General features: G+C 30.6%; 1 long non-coding RNA gene across 1 annotated transcript; it reads right to left on the bottom strand.

The window, feature by feature from the left end:
* Positions 1-22,307: 22,307 nt before the first annotated feature.
* LOC131638304 (uncharacterized) lies at positions 22,308-24,071 on the bottom strand. Its single transcript, XR_009294634.1, has 4 exons — positions 23,758-24,071; positions 22,850-22,920; positions 22,680-22,763; positions 22,308-22,487 (listed from the first exon to the last, which is right to left on the bottom strand). It is a non-coding gene; the product is annotated as an uncharacterized LOC131638304 (long non-coding RNA).
* Positions 24,072-24,653: the final 582 nt, after the last annotated feature.

Below are 24,653 nucleotides of genomic sequence, written 5' to 3'. Positions count from 1 at the left end.
CCCTATGATAAACTTAAAAAGTCTGAGTCTGTCATATGGTCTATTATAGACTCTCTTTATTGCCCTAACTTGTCATTTTTAAAATTCTGGCCTGACCCGAAAGCTTATTTAAAAGCGTGTTTCTCTTTAAGGTTTTCAATTAATTCATATTACTTAAGAAGCCTTATAGGCAAACCTATTTAGCTTTTGTTCTAATATATATGCATATATATGTCAGCCAATTTAGGTTTTTTTTCCTAATATATATACATATATATGCCAACTTATTTAGTCTATTTTTAATATATATGAAAATATAGGCCGGCCTATAAGATCTTATAGACTTTTTTAATAGCCTAAGTGTGACCTATTTAATTAAATAATTTAAGTCTGACATTTTTATTAAATATGCCTGATCTGACTTGGCCTTAAGAAGATTAGGCTATAGACCCCTGTAAATCGACCTGATCTATTCTCATCCTTAGTTCGAATCCAAAATCTTTAAGGAAGAGATTTCTTACCATTTAATTAAAAAAATGATAAAATTGTAAACTCGTAAAATAGTGATTAGTAACACAATTATTAACCCTTCAATAAAATTTTATTCTCCTTTTTATTTTAGAAATAGAATGAGTTCAAAATCTTTACTGATAAAGTAAAACACCACCAAGTGGCAGAAACTATGAGAGCTACTGTCACTTTCTTAAAATGGCCCAAAAAGGATTTGGAATTATTAACTTAATTAGTCCATTATTAACTAATCACTTGTCACACTCTACTGCACAAAAAAAAATGACATATTGATATTAACATTAACATCATAAATTACTCATTTCATAACCAAACAAATAATAACAACTTGTATAACAGAATTTAACCAAACCTTATATCAATAAATTAAATTAACCTTATATTAATAGAAAGAGAATGGCAGGGAACAGTGTTCCATACAGATATGATATGCATGCAATGTTTGAGGTAATCATCAAGGTCTGAAAAATCTGGAATAAAAAATGTTTTTGGTCCCTACACAAGCCAAGACAAATTAAACATTGTCTATCACATAACATGTGCAGTGGGAATCTACTTTTCTCTTTGTTCCTTGCATTTCCAGCAAATAGGTTGGAAAGGAGGCCAACTCTAGTTTGCCCTTTGAAAGCAAATTTTTTTATAATAATAATAATAATATAACTTGTTGATATGAATCATGATATGACCCTATTAATGTTGCTTGATTATAATAATCCACCACCCCATGCTGGAAATGTTTGGTTATGGCTTAATGATGGTACTTATAATAATCTCATGATAATTTTTAATATGTTATCATCTTTTCTTTTTCTTTATTTTTTAAAATAAAAACTAACTCTTTTTTAAGTTAATTTAGTGTTCATTGTAGTTATATTTAGGTATGACAACAAAATTCATATAATATTCACCTGAATCTATTTTAAGTTAGACGGAAAAAATCTACTACGATTGAATTTGAGATATGATTTGAGTTTTTTCGATGAGTCTTATAATAGAGACACTCTATCTAGACTATGATCATCTCCTTCTATTTTTTCTTTTCAAATCTTTCCTTCACTAATGTTTCTCTCTCTCATTCATATTTCATCTATCTTCTTTAATTTATGATTTTTTATTCATTTTCTCTTTTATCTCACATTTGTTTTGTGTGAAGAAAAGAAATGAGGGAAGAAGAGGATCCAAAGTGGTTGTATGATCAATGCATTAATATTTTGATTTTGATTTAATTATTTAAAAAATTTAAAATGTATGTTTGAAAATTTTCAAAACTGTATTTTTTTTTTAAACTTGTAATTTAGTTTGATGTTGGAAAAACAAACTATTTCTTTTTTAAAAAAATTGATTGTTTGAGCGGAACAGAGATATCCGAACCCAACTCAAACTCATTTGGGACAAGTTTGAGTTCAATTCTCCATTTTCATTTTATGATCGGGACAATGATTTATTAAGGATTCAAGTTTGAGTATGGAAAAGGTAAAAATTGTTCCTATACCGTCTCGTTGTCATGCTTAATTATATCCTATCCGAGGGATTAGTTATTGTAGTTCTACAAAAATGATATTTTACAAATTTAGATACTTATTTTAGAATTGGGATTGAACTTAACTTATTTCTATAAAACTGACTTGTAAGGTGAGGACAATCTAAAATTGATAAACACTACACATGTTATATCTCTAAGCAATGTAGAACTAAATCCACCCCTTAAAATCAACACAATGAAAGTATTGGATGTTGTAATGAAGACAAGGCAAATGTCGCAGTTTAACGACTAGTGCCGGACCACAAGAAGGCCGAATTTCCAATACAATCACTCATGCTTTGACTTGTATGAGCTTGAAGAGTGCACGATGTGAGAAGCCCAACAACATATTTAGGACAGACTATGATAACATCTTAGAAGTTGGGTTGGGCATAACTTTTCTCTACAAAAAAGAGTCATATGGTAAAGGCTTTCCAAACATTATACACGTTACACATACCATATCTTTAAGCATTGTGGGACTAAATCAATCCCTTAAAACCAAACATGATAAAGGTGTTGATAGACGCAATAAAGGCAAGCCAAATGTCGTAATTAAGCGACAAGAGAACTATAAGGATTTTACAAATGCGTCATTTACCATTTCTTTTCACCCACCAAACACAATAGTGATGGGTGTGAGGGGGTGTTAAGAGTCTCACTTCAGACAATATGTGGTCTGCATATATGTTTATAAGTGACAGACAATCCTTACCTTACAATTTTATAGGAATGAGTTAGGCACAAAACACAATTCTAAGATGGTAGTAGAGTTCAGTTCATGATCTATTGGACCGATTGATATTAGGTTTATGTTAACGGTTCATCCACCATTTATATCCATGCACGAAACCCAATATTGTTGTGCATGAGATTGTGTGATAAAAGTTTCTTATCAGACAATATGCGGTATATATATATATATATATATATATATATATATATATATATATATATATATATAAGAGATGACAATCCTCACCTTAAAAATTAATTTTAGAAAGTTAAGTTAGACTCAAACCACAATTCTAAGTATACAACTATTAAACACATTATAGAATATTCGAAAAAGTTAGTTTATCTAATTGATCGTACCTGATCAGATGGATCTTCAAGGCCTGCAATGAATTGAGTCTTGTGTGAACTAGGGGGTTGTACCTGCAAGGTACTCTGATGTCAAAGTAAGAAGGAGAATCAATCAGAGTGCAAGCACAAGGTGAAAGAGAGAGTGAATGATGTTACCTGACCCTCCAGTGAAAGAGGATATTTATATCCCTCAGCGCTGGGCCAAGATCTCGCTATTGGACTGGATGCCCAGGCCCAATTCAGAGACTGCCAAGATTCTACGTGGATAGTGGAGACCAGCACATGGTCTTCATCCTACGTCAACCATTCCGAATCTTAAGGGGAGACGTAGTCTTTTAGGGAGAGCGCGGACTCCGCTTAATCTGGAAGGTTGGGAATGAAGGAACCCTACGAGGAGGAGGGTCCTCGGTGGAATGAGCGGATATAAGTGCTCGCAGGGAACACCTCTCCAGGGTCGGGCATATGCCTTTACCCGGGTCATGTCCTGCTCGACCTAGAGCTAGTGGAGTCGAATGACCGAAGGCCATAAGTTTACGCCTGGCTGAAGAGGAGGCTACGCGTTTAATCCAACGGACCGAGCATTGGTCTAGTCCATAACCCGATTGAATTTGGACCATAGTCTAATTGGGTCAGGCCTCGGTCCAGTCCAAAACACTAATTATTGTGGAAACTTAAAATTTCACATAAATTAAAGATAAATTCTTATTACAGTTTATAGAAAAATGACATTGTTAATCTTACAAATTGATTTTATTTTCTAAGAATGAATCCATTTATAAAATAATGCAAAAGATAATGACGAAGAATTAACGGTGTAAACTCGCAATCTATAGGAATTAATCTCTTATATTTTATATAAAAATTTAATATGATATCAAATTACAATTTTTTTGTTTATCTAATCTACTTGTTCTTTGATAAAAAACAATTGTTTTGATCCTTCAAAACCATTATTATTTACATCCAAGTAAAAATTCCTTCATTTTTCTTGTAACATGCTTACTTGATAGCAACAATTAATATAAGTTTGTTCAAAGAAGGTTTATCTAATGTTATCTAATGTTAAGATCATTGGATCCATCGTACCAATATAGTTCCTTCGTGGCTTCTTAAAACAATTTCAAACAATATTCGCAAGTCCATCCTTTGGTATGATCACACCTTCTTTTTAAAAGAAAATCTTAAAAAGTGTTTTTTGCAAAGGGATGTGTGGGAGATTGTTGATATAGAGTAAACCTTAGCACTTGTAAAAACTTGCAAAAAAAAATTCTTTCAATAGACCCATATGAATAATCATGAATATGAAGTTATGCAATTAATTCTTGTAGCGCAGAACCACTGCATCGAAAGTCAAAATTGAACCACAAACATTGTTGGAATGACAAAGGCTCTATCTAGTCCTCGCAACGGATTTCAAACAAGAGTGATTTCCTCAACAAAATTAGCTAGACAAATGGAACTTAAGGTTTTGTTTGGAAGTTTGGAGGGTAGGGGAGGGGAGGACTTTGGGAAATAGGAAGAATTGAGTGAAAAGAATAAAAAGATTTTGGATAGGAGGGTTTTGGAGGGTTTGATTTTATTAATAATACCAAAAACCTCATAAAATAAGAGAACTCAAAAATTGTATTGAAAAAGGGTTTTGGAAGGCTTTACATAAATTTTTCAAATATCATTTAGGTTGTTATACTATTTTGAAAATTAATAATTTAGTAATGATAATGGCTCTTTTATCATTCTAAACAAAATTATTTTTTCAATAAATGTCAAATATTTTTCTATATTTTTTTAAAATTTCGTTTTTAAAAACCTTTCCCTCTCCTCCCCTTCAAACCTGCAAACATAGCGTAAGAAAAACATTCAAGGAGTAAGTGAGTCACTAAGTTTCTATCACACAAATATCTTTGCACTTTGGCGTAAGATTTCTATTTATAAAATCATTTACGCACTTGGTAACTTATAGTGTTATGCGTTTCTCTTTTTCATAGTTGTGTCTCGTAAGGGTATCGCTGAATGATAAATAATTCTTACTCATTTATTTTTCTTCATGCGAGTGATGTAGAATTATATTAAATCACATATTTAATAATATAAATATAGAAAGCGATATATAATAATGTATCAATGTTATTAAAGTGACGAGAATGTTATGCAATTTAACAAAATTGATAATGAACACATGTATAATTATCATTTCGTCCTTATATCAACGTTGGACACAAGACATAGCATGTGTCGCCTTTGTATAGTTTGATATATACTTGTGATACTCAAGTAAACTTAGTAGAAATAATTAAGTTTATAATTCATATTGCCTTGTTTTGGCATTGTCTTGCATTTTAAAATCCACAATGCTAAGAGTCTATATCGGATAATGTATGGTCCGAGCATGTTCTTATAAGTGGGGATAATCCTCATCCTATAAGCCAGTTTTGTAGGGATGAGTTAGGCCCAACCATATTTCTTAACATGGTATCAAGAGTTTCATTTAAGATCTAGTGAGCCACCTGCTATTAAGTTTCCACTATCATGCCACCCATCATTTATTTATGCGCTCCAGATATTCAGTCCAAGGCGTGAGAGGGTGTGTTAGGAGTCCCGCATCGAATAATATATGACCTGAACATGTCCTTATAAGTGTCAATCCTCACCCTACAAGCCAGTTTTGTAGAGATGAGTTAGGTCCAATTATATTTCTTAACACACTCTATTAAGGGCTCCTCAAATATTACTCATGTTAGGTAGGAGAGACAAATCCTTTCTGTGTCATTCATATCTCTCTATATAACTTATGGAATTTCTAATTAACCAACTTCATAGTTGTCTTGTTACAAACAACGTTTCACAATAATAAAGTGCACAACTCCTAATGACTTACACCATTATGACTATGAAAATAAATTATGTGTGGAACAAGTACTCGAATCCATATCATAGTAGAGAGAAACACACAATTTTTTTATGCAGTTTGGTCCAATTACCTGTGTCTACGACTATAGAGCAACTATAGTTTCATCTTATTGATTCGTCCTGAATTTCACACATTAGGGTTTCAGTGTTACAAGTACATATATGGATACTAATGATCTAGATTACAATAATACCCATAAATCGTACCACAGGGACCTAAGCCCCTCGCACACCCCAGTTGCACGGTCTTAAATCGAACTCTACATTGCTTCCCAAGAATACAATACTTAAACAATCCAATTGTGAAACTGCGAACAGGTACCCTTCATCAAACTCCTCTTATGTAGTTCCATCATCCCATGTTCATGAGATGGCCTAAGTGCATATGCCATAGTTTGGTTGCACCATTATCAATTTCAACAGATGCTACATCATCCATAAATGTGCTCCCCAATAACTTATAAACATTGCATGCAATCCTCCTTCCCATCATCAGTATCATTGCACCCTTGTTAACCCTCATGATGTCTATATCTCCATATGACCAAAATGAATAAGCATTCGCTTGAAGTGTACCTAGAGAAATTAAATTCTTCCTCAATTTTGGAACATAACTCACCTTACTGAATGTGCGCACGTCACTATCATCAAAAGCAATTTTAATTTTCCCCTTTCTTATGATGGTACAAGTTTTATCATAAAATAAATAGACAAAACCAAAATCATCTGATTTAAAAGTGTTGAACCACTCCCGATGCAGTGTCATATGGTAGGAGCATCCAGAATCAAGGATCCACGCATTAGTGCAGTTTGTAGATGAAACGTAAACCAAATCCTCTTCATTGCAGGAACTATCTGTCTGAACTACATTTGTTGAACCACTATTGTCTAAATTGTTGCATAGTCCCTCCTCCAATGGCCATTTTGCTTGCAACCATAACATCATGCTATTTTTCTATCCTTGGACTTGAAACTTTTTTTCTAAAACCCACTGCCTTACCCTTGCCTCTGCCACGATCTTGACCTCCCATCGCAAACAAACCTTCACCTGAACTTCCTCAACTTTCCTCTACACTTTGGTGACGTTGTGCATGTTAAAAAGGGTAGAGGAAATAGAATCCAGCGTGATTATTTCATTCCCGTATATGAGAGTGATCACCAAGTAATCATAAGAACTTGGTATAAAGCATATCACAATAATGACTTTATCCTCATCGTCAACCTTCACACTAAGCCGTGTCAAATAAGCGAGGATGTTGTTGAAAATGTTGACATGAGCCTATAAATCGTCTCCTTTTTGCATCTTTAGACTATAGAGACGCTACTCTGTAAACAGTTTGTACATGATTTTCTTGGACATGTTCTGATTTTCCAATTTATCCCAGACATCCTTTTGAGTTATGAGGTCTAGGATATGATTAATCACGTCATCAGAAACGCAAAGTCTTATCAAACTTGCGGCCTTCTCCATCCCCTTGTTCTAATCAATGGTTCTGATGTCCGTCAATTTCTCATCATGAAGCTCCTTCTATAAACCTTGCTGAGCCAACACATCCTTAACCCTCATTTGTTATAAACCGAAATTTCCCAATTCGTCGAACTGAGTCACTTCGAATTTTGCACGTATAGGATTAAGCATCATTTGATAACAATTGTTGGAACAAGTACGCGAATACAAATCATAGTAGAGATAAACAAACTAAAACATTGTTCATGCAGTTCCGCCAAATTACCTACATGTGCGACTATAAAGGAGTTATAATTTCGTCTTATTGATTCGTTCTGAATTTTACGCATTAGGGTTTTAGTGTTACAAGTATATATAGGGATACTAACGATCCATATTACAATATGAGCCTCGGCCTCGACCCTTACCCACTTAACATTACCTATGAGTCAAACTCAACATTATGACACTTACATAACCCTATGTAGTATTCTTATTGTGGATTAATTTATTATATATAATACTCTTAATATTTATACATATGTAAAAACTTGATATATCTCAGACATCACGAGATGTGGAATCTCTGCAAACTACTATTCTCGTGTTTAATAATAAAGTTTAATTATAAATATTTTAAGCAAATTGTTTTTATGTTTAATTGAATCTCACAACTAATGCATACTTAATATTTGATTAAATAGATTAACTATTATAAAATATTCATTAAAAAAATAGAATTCTAAAATGCCATATATATATTCTAACTAGACGTTTACCCATGGATAAGTTTTATTTAATTATTATTGATAAGTATTAAAACTTAAAAAAATAATGTATGATATATTTGTATGATTTTTTTTATATTAATTGTATTTGTTAGAAAAAATTTATCAATAATTTAATAATTTGTATTTTAAATATAATTTTAAAAAAAGAAAAAATATAAAGGTTTAAACATAGTAAAATTTAAAATTAGTATTAAAAAAACTAATAAATAATAGTCCTCTTATTATCATAATTGGTGTAGACAAAAAACTGTCACTTATTAACCTATGTTTTATAAATGAGCTGGTTTTGTACATATAAAGATTCAAAATAACAAAAACTGATTAATAAATGGATAAGTTTGATTTTTTATTTAGTTAAGTAAATGAAACAGGTATTATATTAACTTACTACTTAAAATAATATTTAAAAACGAAAAAATGGATTAATCAGGGGAGAAGATTAAATTTTTTAATTAAATTTTTTTATTTAATTATGTAAATGAAAACATGGGGTATGGGGTTATTTTTTAAAATATTTTGTTTTATAAAATAATTAAAAACGTGGGATAAAATAATTTTATTTTTTTATTTAATAAAGTCATTGAAAACATGGGATTAACATTTTTAAGTTTAGAAATTATTATTTAATTAAGGGTTAAATATGTTTTTAGTCCCTCCAAATAAGCGACCCTTCAATCTTAGTCACTCTAAATATGTGACCCTTCAATTTTAGTCCCTATAAAAATTCTCTTTAAATAATCGTCCCTGTAAAGTTTTATGTTCCTAAAAATAGCCCCTCCTGTTAGTTTCATCTAACGGAGGCCAACGTGGCAAGTATTTATGTTGCGGACGCGGATTTTTTCAAACTATTATTTGCCAGCGCGAATTAGTTGATAAGATCTTCAAATTACATTTAGCCCACTTAGGTCATTTTGTAAACTTAAACAAATGAAAGATATTTCATTTTCTTGAAGTTGAGAGTGTGAAGCCCTAGTATTCTCCTTCGTCTGCGTGCATTGAAAACTATGGTGGTCCCATTCGTTTTCCTTTGAGTGCGTTAAAAAACTCTGGTGGTCCCAACAACAACATCGTTGTCGTTGCTTGGTGTTCCCTCGTTTCAGTTGTAGTGGTCCAGCTCTTGTCGGATTCTGTGGTCCCGGGTACTTGTTACAAATTTAGTATTGTTAGTGGTTAAATAAAGAATCATTGTTATGGTATTAATACTTGTTTCGTATTTGTATATAACTAGAATTTGTAGTTCATAAGTAGTTTTTTTTGTAGTATTTGACCTAATTTGGTAAATTTTAATTGAAGTTAATTTACTGTTCAGGTAATGGCCAAATTTAAGGTTGTTTTTTTTACACAAAGGGCTGGTTTGTAAAAGACCCTGACCTAAAATATGATGGTGGAGAAGTTTTTGCATTTAGTAATTTAGATCCCGATTATTGGTCTCATTTTGAAGCATGTGACATAGTGAAAGAGATGGACCTTGAGTTTGATGTTAATGCTGTTAAATTGTGGTGGAAACACGATGAAGGATGCCTTAAAGAAGATTCAAAACCATTTAGGGATGCTTCTGAGTTATCTGCATATGCTATTGGAAACAAGTGTTCAAGTGATATATTTTGTGAGCCAAAACTAGTTAAGGGAGATGCAACTTTTATGGATATGGTTAGAGAGAAAGTCAAGGGTAAGAAGACATGTGATGAGGAGGATGAAAAATCAAGTGAAGGCAGTGGTGACAAACCAAGCCATTAAGGAGATTAAATACAGAAATTGAGAAAACTGCTAGTTGGGCAACAACTTATGCTGGTAGGTTAACTTTCCAAGTCACACATGTGTTGTTTACTGATAGATTTATGGTGGATTTAGAAAAAAACATGCTCATGCAATTATTGGGAACGAGACAGATAATATGTCTAGACAAGTGTTGCCTACACAGGTAAGTCAGACTAGCAGGGTTCATTTGGCAAGTCAGACTGGCAAGTCACTAAAAAAAAGGGTAACCTAATAACATTAACTTTTTGTGTCTTCTTGTTTATTTAAGAGTGTCTATAATAATACTTGTAGCTGTCTCTAACAGGGGAGGCATAAGGGATCGATCAATAATATCACATGTCAAACTGGAACTTCCAAAAATGGGAAAAAAAGCCCATTCAAAGAAGAAAAAAAAGTCAATGGTGAAGGAACTTCCAGACAGGTACCAAATGAGAATGAAGAAATCAATGAAGTAGGAGCTGCAACTGATATACCATAAATTAATGAAGTATGAGCTGCTATTGATGTACTTCAGGTAAATGAAGAAGGAATTGCAACTGAGGAACCAAAAGTTAATGAGGAAGGAGCTGCTGCTGAGGTACTAATCATCAGTGGCTAAGGTTCTGTCATTGATGAACAACCTACACGGTTTTCTTATATGGATAAGTCATTTTTGGATAAGTTTTGTGAATGAGATGTGAAATCTTTGGCTGTATTGTTGAGAGATGATGATGTTTTGGACATTCAACCTTTGAGTGTTGACACATCACCTATCAAGCCAAGTGAACCAATTCCAAGTGAATAACCTCAAACTGAACCAAATACATTTCTTCCAAAGTCAAGTAGTGTCAGGTGTTCGTTGGTAAAGCTCCAAAAGCAAGCAAAAACAGACCTTTCAAGTCCCTAGGATCATCACATCACCAATCAAGCCAAGTGAACCAATTCCAAGTGAATAACCTCCAACTGAACCAAATACATTTCTCCCAAAGTCAAGTAGTGTCAGGTGCTTCTTTGTTAAAGCTCCAAAAGCAAGCAAAAACAGACCCTTCAAGTCCCCATGATCATCATCACCAAAGACAATATGTAGTGAACCAATGAGTACCGAATAATCTGAGTATATTCATTCAATTTAAATTACTGTGTCTTTTGTATGTTGCTTTCTATCTAAGGTTAAGATGTCTAAACCAAAGACCAAGTTCAAGAAACATGCTCATATGACAGGTGAAAGAAGAAAGAGTGACAGGTTAAGGTCCCTAAGAATAATGAGTATTTTTGGCCTTGGTAAAAAACTTGATGATCCTTTGGTGATCGTTGAAGAGGAAACCATGGAAGAAGTTAATGTTGGTTGTAGGATGTCAAACACTTGGGAAGATATTTGCAAGGGGCTTACTCATTGAAGATGCAAACAAGAAGCTTTCTGTTGTGTCATATTTTGAACAATATTTACGCATTGTAATAATGGAACAATTTGTATTTTGATATGTATTGACTTTAATGTCTTGGATATGTAAGGAGATGTAACGTACTGCTATTTTTATATTTTGAGATGTAATGTACTACTGTGTTGAAATGTTATGCAGAAGTTATAAAATTTTGAAATGTTAGGCAAAAGTTATGGTTTATGTCCACCTAATGTCAATATTATGGTTAATGTTATGTAAAAATTATAGGTCATATTATATTATAGTTACATGTCAAAATTATAGAAATGTCTTGTCATGATTTGAATTATAGGTCATACTGAATTATATGTCATAATAAATAATCAAATTATATGAATGATATGTCATGATCTATCCTAAGGTAAATAACCAAATTATAGGTCATACTGAATTATAGGTCATGATCTGTCAAAATTATAGGTCAATGGTATATGACAGATGCATAATCAATAAGACCAAATTATAGGAATGAGCTATACCTAATCAATTAAACCATACCAATTGAAAATTAAAAACTCGATTATATCTTTCCAATTGAAAGCTATGTCATTGCACAATACATCATTAACCAAACTGCATTACAAACTTATAAAAGAAACAATTGAGGATTTCAGCATTTACACTTCAATAACAAATACATGTTGAACATAAATGAAAATGCAAAACAAATTGACTTCAAATTTTCATAAAAAGCCTTTGTCTTCATCTTGATATGCAATTTCGTGTTCTTCTTCATTGAAGTTTCATACAGCTCCTTCAAAATTACCCTATTTTTATTATTTTTTTATTTAATGAAGTCATTAAAAACATGGGATTACCATTTTTAAGTTTAGCAATTGTTATTTAATTAATTATTGATAAAAATATGAATTATAATGTGGAATTAAAAGGTTTTTTTTAATTTTTAATTAAATTAAGTAATTAATATCGTGGGATTTCCATTCTTAAGTTTTGAAATTTTTATTTAATTAACTATTGATGAAAATATGATTTAAGATAATGATTTATTAATTAATAGTATAATGTAATTTAACTTTGACAAACAAATAATGACATTTAAAAAAATCAATAAATGGATAAGTTTTAACAAAAAAATGACATTTAAAAAAATAGTAAGTTAGTGGGGGTAATCATCAAAGAAATGGCTAGTTAGTGGATAGTTATCAAGGAAATAATATTTTATTAATTGAATTAAAAATAATTAATTAGTGATGTAAATAATAAAATTAAGACTTAATTGCAACTTTGGTCCTCCTACTAGTAAGAATTACACATCTACCAGACCATCATTTATAAAGTATGAATTCATTTTTCAATTGGTTGACATTCACATAATTACAAATATAGTCTAATAATATGCACCAACTTTAAGCACTTATTCGTACTTATAATAAATCGTACAATTGATTCTCTAACTTCGATTATATTAAACAGGAGCAAAAGAAAGTTTTAAAAGATGAAGATTAAAATTAGAAGCCTACAACTGATATTTTATAAATATGTCACATCTACCGTGGATCAATGCGTGCAAGGATCTTCATTGCAATGAACAATCTAGAGTTGTTAAATTGAGAAATAAAAAAATTCTTAGATTAATATACTTGACCAATAGAGTATTAAGTCTTTAATGTTAAGCGAATTTTGTTAAAAAGATTCAACAAATATTTGTAAGCTTTTAACGATTATAAAATATTTGTAACTTATTCTCATTTATAAAAATAATTATATCAACTTGTCAAAATTGTAGTAACAATAAACTTTTTTTACGATTTAAAAAAAATATGAAACTTATTCCCATTTATAAAAATATTTGTAAAAATAATTGTATCAACGGTAAACTTTTTAACGATTATAAAATATTTGTAAATTATTCTCATTTATAAATATAATTGTATCACCATTAACTTTTTTACAATTTAAAAAAAAATATAAGTAACTTATTCTCGTTTATATAAATATTTGTATCAATAGTAAATTTTGTAACGATTATAAAATATTTGTAACTTATTCTCATTTAAAAAAAAATAATTGTATCAATAGTAAACTCTTTTTCGTTTATAAAAATATTTGTAACTTATTCCCTTTTATAAAAAATATTATATTAACGGTAAATTTTTCCCATTTATAAAAATATTTGTATAAAAAATACACTTATTATTGTTTATAAAAAAATTGTAACAAATAAATATTAAAATCATATTATATCATTCACAAAATCAAAAGATATCACATATTGTAATGAAACTATATTATCTTTTTTTTTACTAAAAAGATATTCATTCATTCAAATTGAAAAATACATCGATCATTACAATCAATAAATGACTATTATGATATTTTATGATAAAAAATTGTATGACAATAAAATAAATCAATTTAGAGAGATGAAAGACAAAAAGTCGTTATATATATTTTAAAAGTAAAAACAGTATTTAATTCTATAATTAAATACTATTAAATAATAAATTAAAATTAAAATTAAAAATAAAAATAAATATAATTTATTAAAATCAATTGAGAAATTTAATATTATTGTTTATTTACATAAACACTAAAAGTAGCAAAAAGTTAATGTTATATACCAACAATTAAATCAAACATGAATCTCTAAATTAATACTAATAAGTGAAAACCAATGACCCAAGATAACTAAAAAATCCTATTATCTAAACAAATATTGAAAAATGGATATTAACTAAATAAAATAAATAATTAAAAAATAAAAAGGTTTAATGAAAAGAGAACAAATAGAGTATCACTTACTTTAAATGGATCAACAATATTCTTTAAAAAAAAAAGATTAATTACTATGCATTGTCAGTGTAAAATGCTTTAAACAATTAGTGCATCACAACTATTCAAAAATATTATTTTATAAATAAATAAAATAAAAAATAAATTTCAATAAATATTTAACGGTCACGATTCATTGACGGTGTAAAATTGTTTTACACGGTCTGTGCATATTAATTAAATTCTTAAAAAAATAGAGTAACACTTTTAATTTATCATTCAACAAATTTTAAATTATAAAAAATTTAATTTGAATTTTTGTTTCGATTTAGTATTTTTATAACTCAAAATTTTTTCAATCTTTAATTAACATTATATATATTTAGAATATTAAAATAATGTTAAATTTTGTAATATAATATTTTACTGCACCAACTATAATTAATAAAATGGTCCATTAATTGAGGCCAATTTTTTTAAAATGGATGGTAATGTTTTAAATTTAAATATACTTCATAAATATTTGTGACTTATTCTTGTTTCATAAAATAACTGTATTAGTAGTTGAATTATTTCCATTTCTAAAAATATTTAGAACTTATTACCATTTATAAAAATAATTGTATCAACAGAAATTTTTTTCCTCTTTATAAAAATATTTATAACTTATTCTCGTAAAATTGTTCCGGTTTATACAATTGAATTAATTAATTAATATTTTAAATGTATCCCGTAAACTAAAATATGTGTATTCTTGATTAAATAATAATTAAAAATAAAATGAACCAATTAAAAATGCCATAAATTTAAATGTATTCCGGATTATATTATTAGTATTTATTATTACTATGCAATATTTATTATTACTATATAGTGTTATTGTTTAGTACATTATTAGTATTTAGAGTGAAGACTCATTTTAGTCCCTCACAAAAACTGCAGAGGTCATATTAGTCACTGAGAAAAAAAAAGTCCGAGCCATATTATTATTAGTCCCTCTAGTAAATTTTTTTTCAAATAAGTTTTTCTTACTTTTGAACTATGTCTGGACTATTAGTGAAGACCCATTTTAGTCCCTAACAAAAAAGGGAGAGTCCAAATCAATCTCTAAGAAAAAAATCCCTATTTAATCTCATACAAAATTTAAAATTTAACTGAACCATGTTAGTCCCTCTTTTAATATTTTTTTCAAATATTTTTTTTTTCTATTTTTAAATCGTGATTAGACTTGACAAGATAAACCTGCTTTCAGAAATTGAGTACGGGTCAGAGGTTGAGTTTCTTTGCACATGGTCTTCAGAGTCTGAGTTTCCACCAGAAGCTGGGTTACCTAGTTGTGAGTCATCAGAATCTTATCATTCAGGATTTGAGTCATCAGATTCTGATCTTTTAACCAATTTTCTTCCGACATAACATGTGTATTATTTTCGCCACAAGTATTAAAAGTAAAAAATTATTCTAAATCACCCTAGTAGCATAACTAAACCATTCTAAAAGATCATTAACAATCGAAACAATAACAACACCTAATACACAAGAAAACCATAGTCACCCACCCATAAGTCTGATAATAAACCCAACAAAGAAAACAACGTTGTGGTATCGCGATAATTTATCTACAATTCTTTCACAAATGATTTAAAATCAACAGTAGTAAAATATGAGTCCAGTCACAGTTTATAAATAAGAAAAATCAATTTGAAAAAAAAATACTAAAAGAGTGACTAACATGACTTGATTAATTTTTGTAAGAGATTAAATAGAGAACTTTATTTTCTCAGGAACTAATTTGGACTCTCTTTTTTTTTGTGAGGGACTAAAATGGGTCTTCACTGGCAGTAAGTCACGGTTCAAAAGTAAGAAAAAACCGGTTTGAAAAATATATTAGTATAGGGACTAACATGGCTCGGTTAAATTTTGTAAGGGATTTAATAAGGACTTTTATTTTCTCAGGGACTAATCTGGCCTATGCATTTTTTGTTAAGGACTAAAATAGACCTTCACTTCTTCTGTATCCTTTAGAGAGGGGTGATTTAGGATCAATTTTGATTCAAAATCACTCCTCCAAATCGTTCTTGTTTCTCTATTAGTTAAATAAGTGATTTTCACATATATTTAGTGGTTTTTTTTTTGCGATTTCGTCATTTTAGTGTGTCGTTGTTTATTTTGATTTCCCGTCTTTATGCGGTGTATTTTGCTTTTTTGTCTTTGTGCGCAGTGTTCATTTGTTTCAGGTTGAAAGATGAGTTTCGATCTAGTGCAGATCCTATCTATGACTTTGGTGCCATTAACGCTACAGATCTGGAGACATGAATATTTCAGACATTTCAATATAGTCATAATTATATTCGTAGGCATATGCAATTTGCCGTTTTATGCTATTAACATGGATGCTGTGAGTTTGTTTGCAGATTCATCCTTTTTGTTTTTGGCGATTCTTAATTTGTATTGCAACAATGTACTCTATCGATTAGAATGAATGAATATTTTATTTAGTCAAAAAAAAAAAATAGACCTTCACTCTAGTATTTTTTATTACTATATAGTATTATTGTTAATTTGTTGGAAAAAAAATATATGAATCAATTAATGTCAATTAAAATGTAATCAATTTCATTTATTGAGATCTTAAATTTAGTTTATTCCCCTTTTGAATTCAAAGTTTTCATTATAGTATTAAAATGAAAATATTAATAATTTTAATTAAATGAGCTATCTTGACTAATACATATCTTAATCTTTAAAAATACACACTCCATTGAACACAAAATGAAAATCATAAAATATACTTAAAATATTATCTTGATTACACAAAATTTTTTTTTTTTACTTAAAGCATGTTACATCGAATCAACATGCACATGCACATGTTGTCATACAAATCAATATGGTTGGAACCTTAAGGTTATTTGATCATTCAATCAAGTGGAGAGTTAATAGACCACAAAACTGTTGAAAATCAAAATATAGAAATTATAAGATGAAAAGAATAGTTGAAATAAATAAAAAAAAAACATGTAGAAATTTGATAACATGTATTAAGTAGAATATATCAAACATGTTAGAATTCATCAACCAATTTGCTATGGATATATTAAACTCATGAGCCAAAAACAGGCATGAGAGATCCCAACTGAAAAAAAGGTACACATGTGATTAAAAAAATTATAGCCATAACAAATTCATTTGCTACTGATAATAGTGAATATGCATAACTTTACCATCAAACAATATTCTATTAATTTCTACTACTAAATGTGACTATACTTTAAAACAACATACACAGGAGATAATATCAAACACACAAATATACAAACATCAAAAATTAAAAACCAAATAATTTTTTTTATCATTCCTAAATTTCCTTCCCTATAACAAAATCACATAACGATTGAAACAAACTGAGATCGAAAACCTCAATTAGGATTCATAAAAACCTCTATCATCACCATATACCTGTTTTTGAGTACCGATGCTCTTTTTCTGCAACTTTAAGTCAAAATTTTAAAATATCAGAATACAAATCAATAGAGGTTACAAATAGTGGACTATAAACCAAAAATAGGTTATGAAAATAGCATTAGAAAACATTAAAAAAAGATTATGTAAGAAAGGTGAATGAATATATTGAATTGTGGAAGAAAATTTTGTATGGATTTTTTGCTGATTCATAATGGTTTGTTGGGATTCTTTAGGGTCTGTTTGGTTCAAACGAGGGGGAGGGGAGGGGAGAGATTTTAATGGAGGGAAGGGGAGGGGAGGGGAGAGATTTTTATTAATTATATGTATGTTTGGTTCAAACGAGGGGAGGGGAGGGGAAGGAAGGAATTTTAGTTAAAAATATGTTTGGTTCACGAGGGGAGGAGAGGGGTTTTATTAATAATTGACATTTTTATCCTTATAATCTTATATAACCGATATGATATTCAAATGTGAAAATTTTATAAATAATTTTTTGGAAATAATACTTGTAATGTTGAGTGATTAAAAATTTATAACTTACCACGTAACGTTAAAAAAATTGATTACACTTGATAAATAGTATAACTTTCGACGCAAAATTATAAATCCGTTGATAATAACTTTTGAATACATAAAATAACTTAATGTTATATATATATATATATATATATATATATATATATATATATATATATATATATATATATATATATATATAAAATAAAATAAATGAATGGTTTAAAATTTTATATTAAAAATATATATAATAGAATACATAATAAAATTAAAAAAATTAATATAAATAAACATAAAAATAATAATAATAATAAAAAATAAAAAACTTTAGTGATTATAATTTTTACTAAATAAAAATAATAATTTAAAGGTAAAGAATAATTATAATGAATCGATATAAGCAATAGAGAAAAATAATAAAAAATAAAGAAGCAGACGAAAGAAAATAATAATTTTGAAATAATAAAATAAAATTGAGGGTATTTTAGTAAATATATTAATTTATTAAATATTAATAATCACATTCCCTCCCCTCCCCTCCGAATCCCTCCAATTCGGGGGGACGCAAAAATTGTGATATGGAGGGATTTTGTTCCCTCCCCTCCCTTCCTCTCCCCTCCTAATAATTGAACCAAACACATTTTTTTATAAACATTCCCCCCCCTCCCCTCCCCTCCATTTACCTCGAACCAAACACACCCTTAAAAAGAATGAAGCAATAGTAGAATGAAGGGTGAGTATATAACAAAGAGATAGAATAGAGAGACCATAGGTGGGTGAGTATATAATAGAGAGATAGAATAGAGAGACCATAGGTTTATAGTTAACCTAAATAAAAAGTTGTTGGATTACTTTTCAATGTCTTGGAAGATAAAAAATCTAGATTATTGAGGTAAAAGATGTATTGAGAAAATGTAAAAAAAAATGAAATTATTAGGCATGACAAATGTTGCAAATTGAAATCATTAGGCATAGAAAATAAATGATAAGTAATAATTAGGGGAATGCAATTACCTTTAGATCCCCGATTATCATTCTCAAATTGGTGATTAGAGGGTTAATTAAAGAATTTACTATGTAATCTACTTTATTATATTAAAAGTAGACTTTATCATATTAAAAGCAGATAGATGAATTTATCAATATTTTTCATAAATACTAAATACATTATAAAATGTATTGAATAAAATTTATGCAATTTAAATGAATACTATAATTAAAAATAAAATTATTTCAGATTATATTAAACAAATATTTTAGTTTCTTTTTACAAATCAAGCTGTTATTTTAGAATAAAGAATACTGTTTTAAAAAATGGATTCACTCCCTTATTATAAGTACTTGTAATTTTTATGGGTATATTATTTTTAACACCAAATTAAAATATGTCATAAATATTAAAATGTAATATACTCTTTTTGTTAATTGGTCTTAAACAAAATCTAGAATCTATATAATAGATTTTAAAATTATTTTCTAAATAGATTATTAGACTTTATTTTTTTAACTTGTTTTTTGTCATTTTTAAAAATGAATTGTCACTTAGTCAAAAAAAAAATTGAATTGTCACAAACAAATAGAACATTTATTGTTAATTAATTTGATTTTACATATTTTTAATGAATTTTGATAATATGATTCTATGACTATGATCTTTGAAATGCTACAATCAAGACAAATTATTTCTACACTCGGTGAGTTTGTTTTTGATTTTCCAGAGTGATATAATATGAATATTATTTTAATGACATATGTTTCCTTATTTTCCAGAGTGATACACTTCTTTGCTTATAAAAATATAATATGAATATTATTTTAATGACATATGTTTCCTTATTTTCCAGAGTGATACACTTCTTTGCTTATAAAAATATAATATGAATATTATTCGCCATTAATTATAATATTAAAGGCTAATTTCACTATTATTATTATGGCTAACAAATTTTTTTATAAACAAAATGTATCAATTGAGTTTAAATATGATATAATATTTATAAGCATTCATCATTAATTACAATATTAAATGCTAATTTCATTATTATTATTATTATTACATAATGTATTAATAAAGTTTAAATATGATATAATATGTAAAGTCGATTCATATCCTTCATGAATTCCAAAGCCATCCTTTCAATTTGGATTTCACATCATCTAATAATTTTTCAGAATAACATCACCAACTTGTAATCATTTTACCAATCAAGTGAAGGCAGTGGTGACAAACCAAGCCATTAAGGAGATTAAATAGAGAAATTGAGAAAAGTGCTAGTTGGGCAACAACTTATGCTGGTAGGTTAACTTTCCAAGTCACACATGTGTTGTTTACTGATAGATTTATGGTGGATTTAGAAAAAAACATGCTCATGCAATTATTGGGAACGAGACAGATAATATGTCTAGACAAGTGTTGCCTACACAGGTAAGTCAGACTAGCAGGGTTCATTTGGCAAGTCAGACTGGCAAGTCACTAAAAAAAAGGGTAACCTAATAACATTAACTTTTTGTGTCTTCTTGTTTATTTAAGAGTGTCTATAATAATACTTGTAGCTGTCTCTAACAGGGGAGGCATAAGGGATCGATCAATAATATCACATGTCAAACTGGAACTTCCAAAAATGGGAAAAAAAGCCCATTCAAAGAAGAAAAAAAAGTCAATGGTGAAGGAACTTCCAGACAGGTACCAAATGAGAATGAAGAAATCAATGAAGTAGGAGCTGCAACTGATATACCATAAATCAATGAAGTATGAGCTGCTATTGATGTACTTCAGGTAAATGAAGAAGGAATTGCAACTGAGGAACCAAAAGTTAATGAGGAAGGAGCTGCTGCTGAGGTACTAATCATCAGTGGCTAAGGTTCTGTCATTGATGAACAACCTACACGGTTTTCTTATATGGATAAGTCATTTTTGGATAAGTTCTGTGAATGAGATGTGAAATCTTTGGCTGTATTGTTGAGAGATGATGATGTTTTGGACATTCAACCTTTGAGTGTTGACACATCACCTATCAAGCCAAGTGAACCAATTCCAAGTGAATAACCTCAAACTGAACCAAATACATTTCTTCCAAAGTCAAGTAGTGTTAGGTGTTCGTTGGTAAAGCTCCAAAAGCAAGCAAAAACAGACCTTTCAAGTCCCTAGGATCATCACATCACCAATCAAGCCAAGTGAACCAATTCCAAGTGAATAACCTCTAACTGAACCAAATACATTTCTCCCAAAGTCAAGTAGTGTCAGGTGCTTCTTTGTTAAAGCTCCAAAAGCAAGCAAAAACAGACCCTTCAAGTCCCCATGATCATCATCACCAAAGACAATATGTAGTGAACCAATGAGTACCGAATAATCTGAGTATATTCATTCAATTTAAATTACTGTGTCTTTTGTATGTTGCTTTCTATCTAAGGTTAAGATGTCTAAACCAAAGACCAAGTTCAAGAAACATGCTCATATGACAGGTGAAAGAAGAAAGAGTCACTACAACACGGAACAGCTTTCACAGCGCTTTTTTTGGCCTTTAACAGCGCTTTAAAGCGCTGCCATAGCTAGCGCTGGCGTAGGCTACGAAAGCGCTTTTAAAAGCGCTCTGGTAGACCCCCCCTTTAAGAGCGCTTTCCTGGAAAAAGCGCTCTGGTAGGACCCCCTATTAGAGCGCTTTCCTGGAAAAAGCGCTCTGGTAGACCCCCCTTTAAGAGCGCTTCTTAGTAAAAGCGCTGGCAAAGACCAGTAAAAAAGCAAAAAAAATTAAAAAATTACGCAGCATACAAAAGCGCTTTTGGAAAGCGCTCTGGTAGGCCCCCCTATGAGAGCGCTTTTTTAAGTTGTACAACTTTAACACCGCAGACAATCTTGTGAATTTTGAACAACCATCATACAACGGTTTCTCTGCATCGCTTACCAACCTCTCAAACATTTTGGGACAATCCGCTAGATCTTCTTCCAGCGCTTCTGCAATCTCTTCGACTCGATCACAATCGTATGTGTCTGTGCAATCGTCGTTTGAAGCATACTTCCTATTACACCTCGACCCAGCATTCCCGGTACTTTTCTCACCATGCATTGTCCAACATGTATAACTTCTATCAATTCCAAACCGTAGTAAATGAGATCCCAACTGATTCCCGTCAACCTTACCCCCGGCATAACAGCAACCCAAGCAAGGACACGGCATTCGAAGCGGGTCTTTGGAGTTCGCAACCGCAAACTCAACAAATTCCCATACCCCTTTCTCGTACTCTTTCGACAATCGGTTTGAATTCATCCATGTCTTATCCATGTCTTAATTAAGCTAAACAACAACGGTCAAACTTCCACTCTTCACAAGTAACCCCTATGGCGAATTCAATTCACAAAGTTAGTAAGTACCTCCTATATTAACTCTCTAAACACATAAAACTAATGTGTTTCTGTCAAAACGCAAAGTATAAACGGAATGAATCCGAAGCAATAAAACGTAACATATATAATCACACAATTTCAGACAAATTCATCATAATACCAGTAATTTGAGAAAGAAATTTACCTCGGATGTTACCGAACTCAAGAAAACGCCAAACGTCGAACTAGGCTGGGAAACGATCAAACTTTCACTATACACAAGTTACCCCTATAGCAAATTCACAAAGTTAGTAACCACCAAGACAAAATAGATTGAACAAAGGAAATCAACAATAGTTTGATGTGTGTACATACTCCTAAATATGTAGTACCAGAGTCAATGATACGAGCTCCAAAGAGATCCAAAGTTATCAATCCAGTCAGACCTATACAAGAAATTCAATTCAATGTATGATTATAATAAGAATGGGTGAATAGCTCATGATGCAGTTAATTAAATACACCACTACTAACACTACTAACACAAGACACACGATGCAGTTAATTAAATACACCACTACTAACACGAAGCTATAAAACTTTTTGCTCAAAAGCAAACCTTATGAATCATCCTTGTCTATATACATTAACTCACTCTTGTTTCATTCTTTACATTCTCATACTTTACAGTACTTGGCATCCTTGAACAAGCCAATTTATTGTACAATATATATATACCATCACTCTCAATCTCATACACACACAACATATATATCATAGAGTTATTATATATAAATAAAAGTATATAATATATATTTTAAAGTAGAAACCAGAGACAAAGATTTGAAGATGGCACAAAGATTTGGTTAACTCAATTCTAATAGAAAAGTCTCATTCTAATACATTAATAAGCTACACTTGTGATACTATTGTTTGATGAAATGCCAAAATTTTGTGATACTCATGGTGCAAGTTTAGCCGTACTATGTTACTATTGTTTGATGAAATGCCAAAATTTTGTGATAAACAGTGGCAAGTCTATTTTGTATTCAGTAACTTCAGAATTTTATCAACACTACAGCCAAAAAACCATGGATTTTTGAATCATGAAAAGCGGAAGTAAATCAACTTAGAATTTAAAAATACCTACTAAGGATTGTGGCATTTCATCAATTATCAACTCAAATCATTTCTTTCAGGCATTTCATCAAACAAGTTGCAGGCAGAAGTTCAATCTTTGATACCAAATAAAATTTTCACTGAAAATTAAACCTAAAACTCACCGGCGGTGGATAAAACGAGTGACGGAGGAGAAGCCGACGGAGGGACGCCGACGGTGGTTGCCGATGGTGGTGGACGGAAGGGTTTCGCGTGCAGTGAGGGTTTGTGGATGAAGAACAGTGGTGGACGGAAGGGTTCTGCAGAAAACGAAAGAGAGAAATGAGAAACAGTAACGCGTGTTTTGGTTTTTAATTTTTAGTAATAAAGGCTACTAAAGCGCTTCTGAAAAGCGCTCTCATAGCCTGGTCTATACCAGCGCTTTTGACAAAAAGCGCTCTCATTAAACACCCCTACCAGAGCGCTTTTGAAAAGCGCTTTCGTTCCCCCCACGTTCCCCCCACCTACCAGAGCGCTTTTGTAAAGCGCTTTCGTACCCCCCACCTACCAGAGCGCTTTTGAAAAGCGCTCTCATAACCCCCCCCCTACCAGAGCGCTTCTTAAAAGCGCTTTCATACCCCCCCACTATTAGAGCGCTTTTTTAGCGTGTTTTTTAATTTTGTCTTTAGCGAAGCCTATGCCAGCGCTTTTCCTAAAAGCGCTTTCGTAGGGGTGCTGCTAAAAGCCAAATTTGGCGTAGTGAGTGACAAGTTAAGGTCCCTAAGAATAATGAGTATTTTTGGCCTTGGTAAAAAACTTGATGATCCTTTGGTGATCGTTGAAGAGGAAACCATGGAAGAAGTTAATGTTGGTTGTAGGATGTCAAACACTTGGGAAGATATTTGCAAGGGGCTTACTCATTGAAGATGCAAACAAGAAGCTTTCTGTTGTGTCATATTTTGAACAATATTTACGCATTGTAATAATGGAACAATTTGTATTTTGATATGTATTGACTTTAATGTCTTGGATATGTAAGGAGATGTAACGTACTGCTATTTTTATATTTTGAGATGTAATG

The sequence above is a fragment of the Vicia villosa genome, unplaced genomic scaffold (genome assembly GCF_029867415.1).
Source record: "Vicia villosa cultivar HV-30 ecotype Madison, WI unplaced genomic scaffold, Vvil1.0 ctg.002258F_1_1, whole genome shotgun sequence".
NCBI lineage: Eukaryota > Viridiplantae > Streptophyta > Magnoliopsida > Fabales > Fabaceae > Vicia > Vicia villosa.
The sequence above is the reverse complement of the archived record's forward strand: the minus strand, read 5'-3'. Positions and strand labels throughout refer to the sequence as shown.